Here is a 6,081-nt window from a genome sequence, read left to right as displayed (position 1 = left end):
ATTGACATTGACACCATCCTCCATCCGCCACCTGAGACATCCACACCTCCAACCTCCACCCCTCCAACTTCTGCACCTCCAACTTCTGTATCTTCTTTTTCTGTACCTCCAAGCGCATCCAATCCAACTGTGTCCCAACTTCCTAGGTCAACTAACCCTCTCTATGATTATCTCAATTATATCAACACAAGCTTGCCTCCCATTAACACTATCCACGAGTCACATCCTCAAGTCACATCGCACCCTTCCGTTACATCACAAGCTACCGTATTTTTACGACCTTCCATTTCCTCATATCACTATATTCATGATGGTGGTATTTCATCCTCATCTTATCAAATCTTGATATCTAACATAGGTCACTTGTCGCTAATGTCCCCAATCAACAGCTCAAACTTATAAAAGAAATTCAAGACGTGAAGGACCTTATAAAAAACTTTTAAGTGTGGGACAAACAAAAGACCTTACAACTTTGAGGAAATATGTCCTTTTCCCTATGACCCATCCATTTCCGTCCCACCCTACCCACCTCAATTTGAAATCCCTAAATTTGAAAAATCCAGAGGCAAGGGTGATCCTAGAGACCATGTCCATGAGTTTCACATTTTGTGTCAAGAGGTCTCCTATAGTGACCTATACCTTAGAAGACTCTTTCAAAAAAGTCTTGTTGGAGATGACCTCACTTAGTTTTCTATCCTACCCTGTGGCTCCATCATATCATTCCCAGACTTGGTAGAAAAAATTGTGTCTCGGTATGCCTACAACATTGAGAACGATGCTTCTATGATAGATCTATGCAATACAAAGCAAAGACTCAAAATTTTTTTTGCCAACTTTCTTCAAAGATGGAGATATCTTATCAAGAAGTTCTCTTGGAACATACTAGAACCACATCAAGTTGAGTTATTCTAGCATAACTTGGTACCGGAATTATCTAAACAACTGACTTGTCCATTCTTGACTACCTTTGACGAGATATCCAAAAAAGGTCTAGCCTTGGAACCTATTCTTTTGGAAGGAGAAACACTAAAACACTATTAGAAAATGAACCACAGTTCATCTTACAATGACAAGTTAAAATTTTGGTCTAAGAACAAGGACGTGGTCAATGATGGAGTCACTGATGCCAAGCATTTCCAAACTATTTCCACCTCATCCAAACCCACCACCACCAATAATTTCTTCAATAATTAATCCAATCCTCGCAATAAATCTAATCAATCACAACCCCTCATTAATCCTTCCATCCAAGTTTGACCTCCCCATTCCAAGAATCAATCCCAATGTGAGTACACCCCACTTGGTGAACCTATAGAGGTCATCTTCCAGAAGCTTGTCTAGGCTGGTGCAATTGCCTTTCTGATAACCTATCCTTTTGACCCCAATCAACCTAAACCCTAGTGGTACAATGAGAATGCATATTGTGATTATCACTGCATCAATGGTCATTATACATGAAAGTGTATGAAACTCAAGAACTACATTCAAGACCTCATTGACAAGGGATACATTGAAGTAGCGGGTGCAAAACTAAGCAACTCCAATTATAAACTCAAAATGTATTAGGATCCACTCCCTAAACATGGTAAGGACAAGGTCTCATCATCTCATAATGTCAATTATGACTACTAATTACATCTCTAGCTTTGACTCCTTGGTAGGTAGCGTAGAACTTGTTGATACCCATGTAAATACCATCACAATCCAAGGAGTTGATCCCCCTCCTACCCCTCCTAGACCAGGGTTACCATCCAAGGTGTACCTCCCTTGCAATCATCTAGTTAGACATCTCAAGACAAAATAGTCATTCAAGGAGCCACACAAATGATTGCAATGTGACCACCCACAGAGGAAGAGTAACCATCCAGGGAGCTCCTCCACCTCCACTACAACCTACCATGTCATCCACTCGCTGATATGATATCCTCAATCATCTTGGGAAAACTCTTGTACAAATCTCCATACTTAATCTCCTCAAGACATCCCCCATCCACAAAGAGATCCTTGAGCAAGCCCTCCTAGAGTCCTGTATTCTTGATAATATCAATGCAACCCAATTCCAAGCCCTCATAGGAAATCTTGTTGCACAACACCACCTTGTGTTCACATCAAAGGATGCACCCACTAATGACCTGTCTCACAATAAGCCCCTTCACATTGAAGCTATTGTGCAAAAACACAAAGTCAAGCGAGTCCTTATAGACGGTGGATCTGGTTTAAATCTATGTACATATAAGTTAATCAAACAACTAGGAATCCTTGAGGACTTGGTTGACCCATCTAGAAAGATCACAATTAAAGCGTATGATGTTGCAGAAAGGGTTTCAAAAGGTACAATCACATTTCCTCCTCAAGGGGGCCTTGCTATTGTGGAAACAACATGTTAGGTCTTGGACCTTGACCTCCCATATAACATCCTCCTCAGTGCTCCATGGATTCATTCCATTCAAGCCGTCCCATCCACCTATCACCAATGCCTTAAATTCCCATTCAATGGTAGAGAGGTCACCATTCATGTTGACCCACAACCTTTCCAGTATTGCAAACTTCTTGAAGGGAAACACCCCTACCACTATCTTCTCAATTCACCCACTCCACCACCCCCTCTGATCCCTCCAATGCCTCCGCCACTTCATCTCAACTAGAGGTCAAGATCATTGATAACGGTTGTGGAGAATATACCCTTCAAAATGCCCTTTATGTGGGTCAACTCCCCCCTTCTCCCAAGACATATAGCAAGCCAAAGGAAATCAAGAAGTAGAACAAACCCACTATAAAATGCAAGGAAACTACCTTTCAGCAGTAGGGCCCACTTGATGAGGAAAGTTTGGAAACCAATGTTACCTCTTGGTTGTATCGAGAGGAAGATGAAGGACCAGTAGACATCCCAAAGTAGATGTATCCAAAAGCATCTTCCATGGTAGATAAGATGGGTTACAAAGGGCATGTGGTCTTGGACAAGAAGAAAAAGGCATAAAAGCACCCATCTCTTTGCTCTCCTATAAGTATAATAGAGGCTTGGATTTCTCTCCTATACCTAAGATCATTGTCGCTAGTGCCCAGCCAGATCCTCCTACTGAGGTCAAAGATTCCAATGAAGAGGAATTCCATAAAATTCATTTTGAATACCTCGACGATATATTCCATGACGCCCATATAAACACTATCACCCCCATCACCGTTCCCAATCCATATGAGCTTAAACTTGTCCATCCTGAACTCATTGACTAGGACCAATGGGGACCACCTATTTTAGACATCTATGCTGATGATGATGCTCTTATAGCATTACTTAACATGCAAAACCTTGAGAGCCACACATCTGTTAATGGGATTTAGCTTCATCTAGAAGCTTACTTTAGTAGTCAGGTCAACTCCCTCAGTCACAAACATGAAAAGAAAAATTAGAAGTCCTCTAGTGAAAACCTCTTTGAGGAACCTTCGGATATGGAAAAAGTAAAAATAAAGGATGAATCTTCAAGTGAAAACCTGGGTCAAGTGCTTGAAGATGAGGGAATTGACCTCCCTACCATGGCTCCCCAACAACAGGAAAAGTCCCCTTTACTCATTGAGGAAACTGACACAATCAATATGGGCACATAAGAACACCAAAGAATGTACTCATCACCAAGTCACTCATTGATAAAGAGAAACAAAATTTAATAAGCTTTCTAAAAGAAACACAAATCAATTTTGCCAGGTCATATGCTGACATGCCAGGCCTTGATCCTGACTTGGTGGTACATAATCTTGCAGTTCATCATGATGCTAAACCTATCAAGCAGAAACTACACAAGATGCATCCTCAAATTACCCTCTTAGTCAAAGAAGAATTACAAAATATATTGGACGTAGGCTTCATCAAACCCATTGATTATCCTGAATGGGTCTCCAACATTATGCTTATTGGAAAGCCCACTAGGGGCATCAGAATTTGCACGGACTTCAGAGATTTTAATAAATCATGCCCTAAAGATTACTTTCTCTTTCCCAACATTGACATGATTGTGGACTTGACAGCGGGGCATGAAATGCTTTCCCTCATGAATGGATTTTCTAGCTACAACCAGATCTAAATTGCAGAAGAAGATCAACACAAGACAACACTCACAACACCTTGGGGCACATTCTACCATCAAGTCATGCCTTTTGGACTCAAGAATGTAGGAGCAACCTATCAACGTGCAATGGCAACCATCTTCCATGAACTTTTGCACAAAATAATGGAAGACTATGTAGATGTTCTCCTAGACAAGTCAAAAACAAGAGATAATCACGTTATGATCCTAAGACAAATCTTTGAGAGACTTGAAAAAAATAAGTTGCATCTAAATCCTAAGAAATGTGTCTTCGGAATCACATCAGGAAATCTCCTTGGGTTCATAGTATCTCATAGAGGCATAGAAGTGGATCCCACAAAAGTGAAAGCTATAATGTAAATGCCTCCCCCAAGGACACTCAGATAGCTCTGCAACCTACAAGGGAAACTTAAGTCCATCTGAAGATTCATTGCACAACTAAAAGATAAGTGTCACTCATTTGCACATCTTCTGAGAAAGGATACCAAATTCAAGTGGGACTACCTTTGTCAAAAGGCCTTTGATAAGCTCAAAGAATATCTAGCTTCTCCTCTAGTCTTGATGCCTCCTTGATCTAGAGGCAAGAGGAGTAATTGCAAAACTTGTAGATAAATATATGTTTAGGACCCAAACCCCACACTCCTAAGGTGATTCAAGTGCATCTAATGCCTCTAAGAGGCTCAAAACTTGTCCTCCACTAAGCCAAGTGGATCCTCTACCTTTACACAAATTAAACACTCCCAAACAACATGTATCTAAGGTTCATAAGACATCAAGACTCCATTTGTCAAGATAACTCAAATGCTAGTCTTCAACTAGGCCTAGGCTCTTACTAGCCCTGCAAACATTGTTTTAGGCAGTTATCTCCCAGAAGTTGCAAAACACTAGACAAAAAAATCACATATCAGGATACCCTTTTCAGCCAACAATAACATATCCAAAACTTAGGTATTGTTACTTTGGACCAACAATCTCAAAAACTCATTGTCCTTTGTGTCTGGTAGGCTAATTAGGCCACATTTGTAGAGGAAGTACTTTCAAAACACATCTCCAGAAAGAACCCTTCCATAGAATCTATGGTTATGATCCAAAACCAAGGATTTCCTAGGTTGTATGGTCAGGTAAGGCTTCTATATAACCTAACCCCAAAACCCTCACTAATTCGCCCTTAAACCTAGGGCTTGCTCAAAAAATCATCCAAACACACTTCCAGAATCAAATGAAGGTTGATTCACCATGTCCCTAACATACTCTTATTGTTTCAAACATAAAAATAGCCCCTCCTTAAGGCTGATCTGTTACTGCTATAACTATGGCACAAAAACCATGCATTTTCAGTCAATCTTTCTCGGTGTACACCAAACTTTCTCTTCTTCCTGTCACTAAATTGTCAGGAATGTATGATACAAGTCAGGGTTGATCCAATCCATAGGAAATAGATTCTTACATCTATGGTTGGATCATTATGTCAAAGGAAACCAACAAAACAGTAAATAAAAGATTGCAGACTTAGGAATATATGGTACAATGTGTGATTCCAGGTTTATTGAACCTTAAATAGATTAAAAACATGTAAGGATTCTTAGACACTACCCTCACTTCATTACAAAACCAATAGAAAAACTACTCTAGTGCAAAGAAAGCATATAAACCACAGATTTGCAGGAAAATAAATGAGTTTTATTGCTATTGAGTTGTAGTCCGTACAATTTGTACTTTCTTGTGCTCTCCTCATACAAATGCCTGTCAGGGATTTAAGTTGGCCTCCAACAATGGCCCCAACTGATTCATATAGTTATGTGCCATTACAAATGCTTAAACAAGCATAATTGGTTATCTCGCACCAAAATGACACTAGTTGTTATATTCAAATATTTGAATTAAAAACTCTTATTAAACACCCTATATTGACTTCTACCCAAAGCTAATGACTCCTAAAGGATCAAAATACTTTATCAAATATATTTAAACACTCTTAAGACCATTCCCAATCCTATAACCT

Source organism: Cryptomeria japonica, chromosome 5, assembly GCF_030272615.1.
Source record: "Cryptomeria japonica chromosome 5, Sugi_1.0, whole genome shotgun sequence".
NCBI lineage: Eukaryota > Viridiplantae > Streptophyta > Pinopsida > Cupressales > Cupressaceae > Cryptomeria > Cryptomeria japonica.
Note: the sequence above shows the minus strand (reverse complement) of the source record.